This window comes from Oncorhynchus mykiss, chromosome 7 (genome assembly GCF_057628025.1).
Source record: "Oncorhynchus mykiss isolate SJ-2025 chromosome 7, ASM5762802v1, whole genome shotgun sequence".
NCBI lineage: Eukaryota > Metazoa > Chordata > Actinopteri > Salmoniformes > Salmonidae > Oncorhynchus > Oncorhynchus mykiss.
The window spans coordinates 61,399,200-61,412,568 of NC_143028.1; the positions used below are offsets into that span (position 1 = coordinate 61,399,200).

Genomic DNA, 13,369 nt, shown 5'->3' on the forward strand with positions numbered 1-13,369 from the left:
CAACCTCTGGTAAATTCAATTGCTTGGACACGATTTGGAAATCCACACACCTGTCTATATAACATCCCACAGTTAACAGCGCTTGTCAGAGGAAGTGTCCTTACAGCTCCGAGACAGGATAGTGTCGAGTCACAGATCTGGGAAAGGGTACCAAAACATTTCTGCAGCATTGAAGGTCCCCAAGGACACAGTGGCACCATTATTCTTAAATCGAAGAAGTTTGGAACCACCAAGACTCTTCCTAGAGCTGGCCACCCAGCCAAATTGAGCAATCGGGGCCTTGGTCAGGGAGGTGACCAAGAACCCGATGGGCACTCTGACAGAGCTCCAGAGTTCCTCTGTGAAATGGGAGAATCTTTGAGAAGGACAACCATCTCTGTAGCACTCCACCAATCCGGCCTTTACGGTAGATTGGCCAGATGGGAGTCACTCCTCAGTAAAAGGCACATGACAGCCCACTTGGAGTTTGCAAAAAGGCACCTAAAGGACTCAGATCATGAGAAACAAGATCCTCTGGTCTAATGGCCTTAACGCCAAGCGTCAAGTTTGGAGGAAACCTGGCAACATCCATATGGTGAAGCCTGGTGGTGGCAGCATCATACTGTGGGGACGTTTTTCAGCTGCACGGAATTGGAGACTAGTCAGAATCTAGGGAAAGATTAACAGAGCAAAGTACAGAGAGATCCTTGATGAAAACCATCTCCAGAGTGTTCATAACCTCAGACTGGGGTCCTGCAAATGCATCCAACAAGTTTGTAGAGTCACAAGCTTGGAATATGGGACCAAACATTAAACTTTTTACACATTTTTTAAATAAAAATATTACTTGTGTAACAATTGTATACAATAATATAATTCCAAAAATGTTCTAAAGATTTTGAGCAAACAATACAGCTCAGTATTTGAACTGTTTGCTTTATATAGACATCATTGTTCATCTTTATCAAGGGTGTCAATCATTTTGACCCCACTGTATATACAGTACCAGTCACACCTACTCATTCAAGGGTTTTCTTTATTGGAAAATGTTTCTACATTGTACAATAATAGTGAAGACATCAAACTATGAAATAACACATATGGAATCATGTAGTAACCAAAAAAGTGTTAAACAAATCAAAATATATGTTATATTTGAGATTCTTCAAAGTAGCCACCCTTTGCCTTGATGACAGCTTTGCACACGCTTGGCATTCTCTCAACCAGCTTTATGAGGTAGTCACCTGGAATGCATTTCAATTAACAGATGTGCCTTGTTAAAAGTTAATTTGTGGAATTTATTTCCTTCTTAACGCGTTTGAGCCAATCAGTTGTGTTGTGACCAAGGTGGAGTAGTATACAGAAGATAGACATATTTGGTAAAAGACCAAGTCCATATTATGGAAAGAACAGCTCAAATACGCAAAAAGAAAAAAAACAGTCCAACATTACTTTAAGACATCAGTCAATCCAGAACATTTCAAGAACTTTCAAAGTTTCTTCAAGTGCAATTGCTAAAACTATCAAGCACTATGATGAAACTGGCTCTCACGAGGACCGCCACAGGCAAGGAAGACCCAGAGTTACCTCTGCTGCAGAGGATAAGTTCATTAGAGTTAACTGCACCTCAGATTGCAGCACAAATAAGTGCTTCACAGAGTTCAAGTAAACATCTCAACATCAACTGTTCAGAAGAGACTATGTGGATCAGGTCTTCATCGTCAAATTGCTGCAAATAAACCACTACTAAAGGACACCAATAAGAAGAAGATACTTGCTGGGCCAAGAAACACGAGCAATGGACATTAGACCGGTGGAAATCTGTCCTTTGGTCTGATGAGTCCAAATTTGAGATTTTTTCTTCCAACCTCCGTGTCTTTGTGAGATGCAGAGGAGGTGAACGGATGATCTCTGCAGCACCCGATGTCACAAGAAGGCCAAAAATATCATCAAGGACGACAACCACCCAAGCCACTGCCTGTTCACCCCGCTATCATCCAGAAGGTGAGGTCAGTACAGCTGCATCAAATCTGGGACAGAGAGACTGAAAAACAGCACCAGACACAAGGCCACCAAACAGCACAAGGCCACCAGACTGTTAAACAGCCATCACTAACATAGAGTGGCCACTGCCAACATACAGACTCAAATCTCTGGCCACTTTAATACATGTAATAAATTGATTTAATAAAGGTATCACTAGTCACTTTAAATAACGGCACTTTAATAATGTCTACATATCCTACATTAGTACTCATCCCATATGTATATACTGTATTCTATACCATCTACTGCATCTTGCCTATGCCGCATGGTCATCGCTCATCCATATATTTGTATGTACATATTCTTATTCATCACTTTACATTTGTGTGTATAAGGTAGTCATGAATTTGTTAGATTACTCGTTAGATATTACTGCATTGTCGGAACTAGAAGCATAAGCATTTCGCTACACTTCCATTAACATTTGCTAACCATGTGTATGTGACCAATACAATTTGATTTGATTTGTGTGGTTCCCACCGTGAAGCATGGAGGAGGAGATGTGGTGGTGATTTGCTGGTGACACTGTCTGTGATTTATTTAGAATTCAAGGCACACTTAACCAGCATGGCTACTACAGCATTCTGCAGTGATAGTCCCTCTAAGGGCAAACCAGATGAGATGGCATATCATTTGTTTTTAAACAGGACAATGACCCAACACACCTTCAGGCTGTGTAGAGGCTATTTGATCAAGAAGGATAGTGATGGAGTGCTGCATCAGATGACCTGGCCTCCACAATCACCCGACCTCAACCCAATTGAGATGGTTTGGGATGAGTTGGACAGCATAGTGAAGGAAAAGCAGCAAACAAGTGCTCAGCATATGTGGGAACTCCTTCAAGACAGTTGGAAAAGCATTACAGGTGAAGCTGGTTGAGAGAATGCCAAGCTTGTGCAAAGTTATCATCAAGGCAAAGGGTGGCTACTTTGAAGAATTTCAAACATAAAATGTATTTTGATTTGTTGAACACTTTTTGGGTTACAAAATAAATCCATATGTGTTATTTCATAGTTTTGTTGTCTTCACTATTATTGTATTATAGAAAATAAAACAAATTAAGAAATAACCTTGAATGAGTAGGTGTGTCCAAACTTTTGTCTGGTACATGCCAACAAATTCTGTTAGTTTCGATTAATTGGAAAAATGCATTTTCAAAGCGATAAATCAACTTTTTTAAATGCTAATAAATGCTACTCAAGATGGATCAATAAGCAAATATTATTTAATCTTCCTGCTTTCCTTCTCCAAGAGAAAAGTATGTGTACTGCAAAGGTGATCTGAAAATATAAGAAGGGAAACCAAGTGGATATTTGTTAAGGGAATTTGTATCTATAATGACTCATTATTATTTCAATCAGGATGTACTAATCAGAATACTGGTAAAATTGCTCAAGTTTGATATTGATATTCAAGTCATGTAATACCAAAAAGTAAATAACAAACATATGAATCATCTGTACATCATGCCACCTATTTTACAGTCTATATAAGTATTCATTATTCTGATTTTGTATCTTGTGTCTGTGTCATTAACATACAAAGATACTGAACTTGCCACTGATATTTCTGTCATTTTTAAATACTTATCAATGTAGTCAAGTGATTGTGGCCATTGCTGAACATAAATGGATAATCTAATATATGTTACTATGTCAAATATGTTTTTATAGCTGACATCAATATTTAATTCTTGATTAAGAGCTCTGTTCTCAAATAGAATGCGGTATTGGAAGTATAAATGGCAACCTAGTCACAATGGAAATTAAGCCTCCCAAACTGTGGGTTCAATTTCACTGAGTATTTATAGAATAGGTCACTTGTGATATACCGTTTCTTAATGTTGTGAAAATGCTGTTCTGTGAAGGATATCAGTTACTGGAGTTCAGACATTGTTTTGGTCTTATGTTGAAGCTAATCTCCCCTAATGCACCTTGGCACTGCAGAGGATCCCAGTTTAACTGTGGAGAAGCTCTCACATGTCACCGGCATACTGTTCCAGAATCCTTGCAAGTCTTTCATGTGACTAACAAGCAAAGTTGGGCCTAAACAGTTGTCAGTCTGTGGACTTGATAGAATGATGATAACACATGACAGTGGAAACAGGCTTATCTCCTTGAAAAGTACATTTAAAGGACTGCAGCATTTAAAAAAAATACACAGTACCAGTCAAAAGTTTGGACACACCTACTCATTCAAGTGTTTTTCTTTATTTTTACTATTTTCTACAATAACATATATGGAATAATTTAGTAACCAAAAATGTGTTAAACAAATCAAAATATGTTTTAGATTTTAGATTCTTCAAAGCAGGCACCCTTTGCCTTGATGACAGCTTTGCATTCTTGGCATTCTCTCAGCCAACTTCATGAGATTGCTGGAAAAGCATTCCAGGTGACAGTCTTGAAGGAGTTCCCACATATGCTGAGCACTGTAGTTTCATAGCCTTACCACCGATCAAGTAACATTCAAATCCTGTTGCTGCAGGATTATTTTGCTACGACAATACTGGTCAAAGTAAGATCCTTTACACCTATAACTGCAAAAAAGAAACTTGCCACTGATTTATGCCTCTGTAAGTCAATCAACCACTCCACAGATTTGACCCTCTGTTCTTCATCTGTATAATACTTGGCAAGATGTGAAATCAACCTCACCATAATGATGTTTCCTGGTAGTTAAAACCTCTTGATACTACCTATCCTGGATCCGGGAGCGTTGTCATCAACTGACACTAATTAGCATAACGCAACGGATATAAATATTACTAGAAAATATTCCTAATCACAAATTAAATATATTGAAACACAGCTTAGCCTTTTGTATAAAAATGTGTAAACTTCTCAGAAATGTCTTAATGCCCTCCATCTTGGCCTGTTCAATATCATCTTTCCACAAGGAAAGAATGAGAGCTAATTCACAATATATCATTCGATCATATAGGGAAGTAAGGAGTGGCTCGAATTATATGTTGTGAATTAGCTCGCATTCTTTCCTTGTGGAAAGATGATATTGAACAGGCCAAGATAGAGGGCATTAAGACATTTCTGAGAAGTTTACACATCATAAAATAGGTAATATATTCAATCCAAATCCGATACTTGATCTCTTACCCTCCCCTGTGTTCTTATTAGGATGGAATACAAATATAGCTGCCTACTCAGCAATGCTCTCACAGCCTAGTTTTTTGTCACCAAGTGTGACAAAGCCTTATTTTGTGTCAACTTTTGATATAAAACTGTCTTGCTCTCTTCAGTCATGATTTAGCCCCTCGTTGGAAATGCAACTGTAAGTCAAAGTTCTTCTGCCATTTTTCAGCAAAAAATAATATGTCAAACCCATGTTAGTTTTTATGTTGTACCTCTTCCATTTTAACATTTTGTGTCAAGTAGATGTATATGATAACCATCAGTTTAAGATTTGCAGGTAGCTTACTCTCTTTTACAATACTGGTTTGTGGTAAGTAAATGGTAAATGGATTTACGTGCTGGACTGATTTTGTCCTGTGAATTAAATGACAAATTAGAAGAACAGAGCGTGTCCTTGCTCACTTAGTACAGTAGGACTAACATTTGACAAATGCTTGCAAGACTAATTGGTAAAACACCTCTTTTTTTATTTTTTACATTACCGAGATATTAACATGACACTCTTCATAGAACAATAGGACTAAGTTAGCTAAATGTGTTATTTTTAGAAAGACTTTCCTTCTTTTTTTGTGTATCTGCGCTTACCTTCATACAGGCATACATACAGTACCAAGCTAATAGAATAGTGTGGAGTGGAAGATGAGGCTGCAATGTCATTTGTGGTATGAGGCTCTATCACTGTCTTTCTTAACAACAAAGCAACTGCTTAAAACATTAAAGGGGTTGGAGTCTCATGAAATACTAACAGAAATGTCATAAGATTGCTAACAGCAATCTGGTTGTGATCTAATGGTTGCCATTTATTGACTTGCAGAACCATAAAACATCTGCATTTTAGACTTTAATTTCCCTTATATCTGGATGTAGTACTGCTGTGTGAACAACATCTTAATATCCCCATCCCAATTTTAAGTTGCATTTTCACAGCTTTATTCTAAATGCATGAACATTGATCTTTCATGTAGTTTTCACCATCAGATCAGTGCAATAGCCACTTCAGTTAACTTCATTTGAGGATATTCTGCTGAATGATGTGTTGATTAACAGAGGCCAGTAAATAAAGTGGGCAGTAATTGTCTTATGAGGTTTTAGAGAACTGACACCCCCAGACAAATGGATAGATGTATGATACTGACAGCCTATTCATGGGAAAACAAAGGAATGCCAGTTTTATCAAAGGACTGATATGGACACAATAATGGCATAGCTCAGCTACACGCTGAAAGAGACACCAGGTGGTCTGTTTAGATGCTGTTATAATTCAAATGCAAACATGGATGACTGAGAAAAACAAATTGATACAATTTAAGGCCAAATAATAATGCAGGCACTAGTGATGGGGATGTGAGCATGTGGGGCTGATGAGATGTAGTCATTGTTTGTGTGCACTGAAAGTAAAGGGGCTGAATAATTTTGCACGCCCAATTTTTCAGTTTTTGATCTGTTAAAAAAGTTTGAAATATCCAATAAATGTCGTTCCACTTCATGATTGTGTCCCACTTGTTGTTGATTCTTCACAAAAAAATACAGTTTTATATCTTTATGTTTGAAGCCTGAAATGTGGCAAAAGGTCGCAAAGTTCAAGGGGGCCAAATACTTTCGCAAGGCACTGTATGTCCCCAATACTAAAAAATCTGTAAAGGAATATGATACTCACAGCTTCCTCAGCCGCTCTCTTGTAGGCCTTCATTTCCAACTGAAGCTAGATCCTGCAGCCTGCTCACATTTTTCTTCTCCTCTTCAGTCTGTAGAATTTACAAGAGTTGGAAATGTCCTGTCAAATACTCCACTGCAGTACACAATATCTTTTATTTTTATAATCAATGAATCATGGTTATACCTGGTAGATGAGCTCCTTGTCTCTTCTTTCATATTTGCGAACACCTTTAATGACTTCAGCTCCACGTCTCTGTTCAGCATCAACTTCACCCTCCAGTTCTTGGACCTTACCTTACTTTTCTCAGTTAAGGTCTCATATACAATGTAGCTTGCTCTACACCTGTACATGCTGTAATGTATAGTACATACCATAGCCTCCAGTTTCTGGAGTTGTTTCTATCCTCCCTTCATGGCCAGGTTCTCAGCCTCATCCAGGCAGTGTGCCAGGTCCTTGACTGTGACCTCCGGGTTCTTCTTCATCCTCTCCAGGTGACTGCTGGTGTCCTGCTCCTTCTTCAACTCCTCTGCCATCATGGCAGCCTGGAATAATATGTTGTGTACATTGATTATATGAACACTTCTGCAGTAGTTGTAAAAGGTAAATGATATGATAGTTACTGATGATGTATGAACAATTAAATGTCCAAACTATTTTTACTTATCACATTGTAAGATATTGATATTATATACAAAAGCCAGAACATGAAACTCACATCAGTAATAGCCTTCTTGGCCTTCTCCTCTGCACTTCTTGCCTCCTGGACGGTGTCTTCCATTTCATCTTGGACCTGAGTGAGGTCAACCTCCAGCTTCTTCTTAGTGTTGATGAGGCTGATATTCTGTATGAATTGGGGGCATTTAATCACATTGCAAAACATGATTGTACCTCACCCCATTTGTAACCGAGAGAAAGTTAATATTTTATATGTACCTGAGAGTGCAGGAGTCCTACACGCTCGCTGGCATCAACCAGCTCCTGCTCCGCCACTTTGCGGCCTCTCTCAGTCTGTTCCAGGGCAGCCCTCAGTTCTTCAATTTCAGCCATCATTAGGTTATTCCTGCGCTCCACCATAGATACCTGCTCCTTCATGTCATCTGCGACATGGACGGCGTCGTCAAGTTGCAGTTGGGCATCGTGAGGATATTTGTAAAATGTATTTTAACAACATCTAAAGAGAAAGAACAATCCATGTGGGACTCAATACAAAAATAAAGTTTATACCTTGAGTGCTCCCTGGACATTCCTCCGCTGTTTTTGGGCTTCAGCAGCCTGACGGTTGGCATGGCTCAGCTGAATCTCCATCTCATTGAGGTCTCCCTCCATCTTTTTCTTGACTCTCATAGCATCATTCCTACCCCTGATCTCAGAGTCCAGAATGCTCTGCATGGAGTCCATCACCCTCTGGCTGTTCCTCTTGATCTGCTCTATCTCCTCATCCTTCTCCGCCAGCTTCCTGTCAACTTCCCCTTTGATCTGGTTGAGCTCCAGCTGTATACGAAGAATCTTGGATTCCTCATGCGCCAGTGTGCCCTATAGAATTGAACAATAACCAAACCATTAAATAATGTAGTGATGTAGGAATGACATGTATATTATCAAGATCACTTTGTTGAGATAAAAACTATTGGGGTGTACACCTCTGCTTCTTCTAGTGCAGCCGGGATTTCTGCCTTCTCATTCTCCACAGTCTTCTTTGCCTTATCCAGTTCATGGATGCTCTTTCTAGACTCACCAACCAGTTCAGTCAGGTCAGAGATCTCCTCTATTGAAATGAAAAAGGGAGGGAAATGAATAACATTGTGGATTTGTATCCACACATACCAGAGCATAGATGGTGCATTGTTAAAAAGAGAGTGATTTATTTTAATTTCCCCATACGCTGCAGGTTCTTGTTCTCTCTCTTCAGTGTCTCCGGGTGGTCCAAAGCTTCTTCATATGAATTCTTCATCTTGAACAGTTCAGTGCTGAGAGAGCGAGCCTCTTTCAGAGACCCTTCTAGCTCTGCCTGGCCCTCCTCATACTTCTGCTTCCACTCGACCAGAACCTGGGAGCACAGTTAAGTAAATGAATATGCAAGAATTCATAATGTATAGATTTGACTGTATTTCATTGATATCTTTGTCAAAACGTTACCCTGTCAAAAATCCTTTGCTTCTTGTCAAGCTGGGCAGCCAAAGCATTAGCTCTCTCCACATCAATCATGAGATCCTCCACTTCACCCAGCAGTCTTTGCTTGGTCTTCTCCAGAGAAGCACACTAGGAGTTTGTTTCTTCAACAACTTCCTGCGCATCTTGCAGATACTGGGTAAGCTTTTTCCTGTAAAAAGACAGAAGAAAACTCTAATTTTAGCCATTGTAGGTACTTTGGTGATTATGAAGATAGAGTGGTAGAATGTTTTTTAAATTACTTGGCATCCTCAAGCTCCTCAGTACGCTGAATGGCATCAGTCTCATATTTGGTTCTCCACTGAGCGACCTCGCTGTTGGCCTTGGACAAGGCACACTGCAGCTCAGCCTTGGCCTCCTGCTCTTCCTCAAACTGCTCCCGAAGCAGATCACAGTCATGGCAGGCTGACTGCACACCATGGGCTAGGGCATTTTTGGCCTAATGGTCAGCAGTAACAAAACAAAAGTTAAAATTAAGCACTTCATCAAAATGGAACATTTATATGAATCACAAAGAGGCAGTATAGTAGAAGATGGCAGTTGACCTTCACTTCCTCTTCAATATACCTCTTGAGTTCCTCAATCTGCTGTGTGTAAGCCTGCTTAGCCCTGGTCAGCTGTGAAACAAGATATTCTTTCTCCTCCATTTGACGACCAAGTTCACCTGATTGAGACAAAAAGTTGGAAGTTAGGTTTATTGGTATTATGGAAAACAAACAGAAATACTAACCTTCCCTTTTAAACTCACCATTCTCAGTCAGAAGCCTTGCTCTCTGAACATTTATGTCATTAAGTTGGTGGACATGCTCATCATTCTTTATCTTTAATTCACTCAATTGACCTTCAAGGGTTCAGCACATTCTTTCTACATTACCCTATCAAGAACGTTTAACAGGTTATTTTTCATTATTTTCATCAGGTTATTTTTTTTTTTTATATTCTGGCAACCACATCATCTCCCACCTTTGCTTTGGCGATAGCTTCCATATTGCTGGAGAGGTCAACAATCTCCATTTTGTATTCACTCTTCTCCTTCTCCAACTTCTGTTTGACACGCTGGAGGTTGTCGATTTGCTCTCCCAGTTCTGCCACAGTGTCGGCCTGCTTCTTACGGAGAGCAGCAGCGGTGGCCTCATGCTGCAGTGTGGACTCTTCAAGATCATGACGCAGCTTCTGGAACTCAGCCTCACGCTTCTTGCTCATCTCAATCTGAACAGATGTTGCACCACCAGCCTCTTCAAGTCTCTCACTGATCTCCTCAAGTTCCCTAGAGAGATCAGACCTCTGCTTCTCAACCTTGGCACGAGCAGCACGTTCAGCTTCAATCTCCTCCTCCAGCTCCTCAATACGGGCCTGAAACATACAATGGATTTAAATGTTTATTTGCTTAAAACATTACATATTTAAATAGGGCTCCATAATGTATCTATGTTATTAATCTTATTTGTTGTGGCATATTGAACTGACAGATCACCTGGAGTTATTTGATTTTCTTCTGAAGCTGAGCACCAAATGCCTGCTCATCTTCAATTTTGCTGAGAAGTTGGCTTGTCTCAAAGTCTTTCCTGTTTTGGATAAAAAAGTATATATTAAAATATATATCAGGCGATCCCTTCTAGAGAATGGTTCAACAACTGCTTAGATTTTAAATGTACTTCTTGATCTTCTCATCAGACTGCTTCTTGTCATTCTCCAGGTCCATCAAGGACTCCAGGGCCAGTTTCAGATCTCCTTCAAGCTTCCTCTTGGCTCTCTCAAGGTCCATGTGGAGGAGTACCCTCCAACTAGACCACACAAGAACAGTTTCACAATATTAAGTAAACAGTACATTTATTTTATTTCCTTGGATGATAACATGACGCTGTTTTAAGAGGGCTATGTATGACCTTGGTTGTCACATCTCTTACTCACATCATCCACTTGCTGTTCAAGTTTGGTCTTGGCCTTGGTCAGAGTGTTGAATTTGTCTTCCTCTGCCTAGAGATCATTAAGGACCTGCTGGTGTGCCTCTTGAGGGCTTTCTTCTCCTTGGTTAACTTGATAATGCACTCATCTTGAGAAGACATCTCCTCTGTCATGTTTTTAACCTAAATTGAATTATTTCATATAAAATCATCAATGCTTTGTCTTTTACATTTAAAATTAATACACAACTTCACAACCTCGTCATAAAAGGTAAACCTTATTTTCAGTGGCATGTTTCTCTTTCTCCACTTTGGCCAAGGTGAGCTCCAAGTCATCAATGTCTTTCTTAAGCTCAGAGCACTCATCCTCCAATTTTCTCTTTTTGGCAGTCAGCTCAGCATTGATCTCCTCCTCATCCTCCAACCTCTCAGTAATCTCTTTGAGTTTGGCTTCCATCTGGATCTTACTCTTGATGAGTCCCTCACATCTTTCCTCAGCACCAGAGAGAGTATTCTCTTCCTACAGCAGATTAAATATAAATTAAGCAACACTGGAAATCAAAGGCAAATTAAATGACATCAAAAATAATTGTATTAAACAAGCAATTTGTTAACTTACAGATGCTATCTGTAGCTGCAGGTCATTATTTTTCCTGCAGAAGAGAAACCATTTTCTCCTCTAGTCCTTTTATCTTGGCCAAGGCCTTTGCCAGATCCTCCTTAATTTTCTCAAAGTTTTCCTTCATTGCGGCCATCTCTTTTTCAGCTTCTGCTGATTTTAAAAGAGGCTTGATCTTGAAGTACAGCTTCATCCATGGCCACTGTTTTACGTTCATAAATGAGCGGATGTTGTATTGGATGGAGTAAATTGCTTCTCTGTTAATAATAATCATTTAAAAAACAGTTTCTCATCTCGCATATCCTCTAGAGTACCCAGAAGACCAGCTTGGAAGGACACCTATTGGAATATTTATCTTTATTATATTTATAGAAAATACAGAGCTACAATTTTTTTCAATTGAGCTCAATGTTTGTGGTTTTTGTGGGAAAAGTGATACTGCAGTCCATTGCTCTACCTTAGTGTGCCCAAACTTGTACTGACTCTTGTCCACATCTATTGATCCCAGGAGCTTCTCTGAAGCCTTCTTGTTGTCAATAAATTGTCCATCAGGGATGACACTTGCATTCAATACTTTGTATCTGACATGATGATTAAGGGTGATATTAAAACTATATACAATAGGAAATACATTAGTATGTGATGTGATCATGCCTGTGAAAGAAGAATAATTTAAATGACTGGACATCTTACAGAATATCCATATCTACTAATAATATGCATATATTAGCAACTGGGCCTGAGTAGCAGGCAGTTTACTCTGGGCACCTTATTCATCCAAGCTACTGAATACTGCACCCAGCCATAAGAAGTTTTAACAAAGTTAACCATTTTCACTGTCATGCCCAAAATGTATTTCAATCTGTCAGGCATCCCCTTGGCAGCAAGAGCCTCTCGGTGGATGCTGCACTGTACCCAAGTGGTGTTGGGAGCAACTGCTTGCATGCGCGTTACCACTCCACTATGTCTCTTGTCATGACTTTTGCACCATCAGTACAGATACCAACACATCTTGACCACCAAAGTCCATTTGATGTCACAAAGCTGTCCAGTACTTTTCAAATCTCATGTTGCCCTGGTTTTCAGTGGTTTGCAGAAGAGGATGTGTTCCTTAATTGACCCCCCATAAACGTAACGGACATACTGTACGTCAGGAGCTGTGCCAGGCCCACCACATCTGTTGACTTATCCGGCTGTAACGCATATAATTCACTAATTGTTTCAAAATATATCCTGCCATGTCACTGATGTGTCGTGAAACAGTGTTGTTTGATGAAGACATTGTCCGTATAGTTTTTTTGCCTTCTCCTCCAACATTGTCCCAACCATATCCGCTGCAGCAGGAAGAATGAAGTCCTCCACAATAGTATGGGGCTTGTCTGTCCTAGGTAGCTCACCATATAAGACGCTTCTAGCCCCTTGTTATTAATGGTATCTGTTGCTTTTATACATGTCTTACTACTCGAAAGCTGTCTTTATTCTCACTCAAAAAACTCCCGTGGCTTATTTTTCAAATTGTCATGTTTCGTTTCTAAATGTCTGCTTATGAGTGAAGGTTTCCCGCGAGAGAGTAACGGTTAATGTAATTGGATGTTAATTATTTGACTAGGCTACCTGTATTTGACATTGTGTTGTTATTTCGCTGAACACTAGATGGTTTCATTTTATTTTTGACATTGAAATGAGGCTACTCAGGGGAGAAAAAAAACCTCACCCAAACATATAGCCCTGTTGGAGAATATAAATGTACTGTTTGAAAATGTGAAAAAAAAAATGTAAATCACATTTTTATTTGGCATACCCCCGACGGCATTGCACGTACCCCATACCCCAGTTTGGGAATAAC

At 39.5% G+C, this 13,369-nt stretch overlaps 1 pseudogene; it reads right to left on the reverse strand.

The window, feature by feature from the left end:
* Window positions 1-6,252: 6,252 nt before the first annotated feature.
* Window positions 6,253-12,227, reverse strand: LOC110529006 (myosin heavy chain, fast skeletal muscle-like; annotated as a pseudogene).
* Between the last annotated feature and the right edge of the window lie 1,142 nt (window positions 12,228-13,369).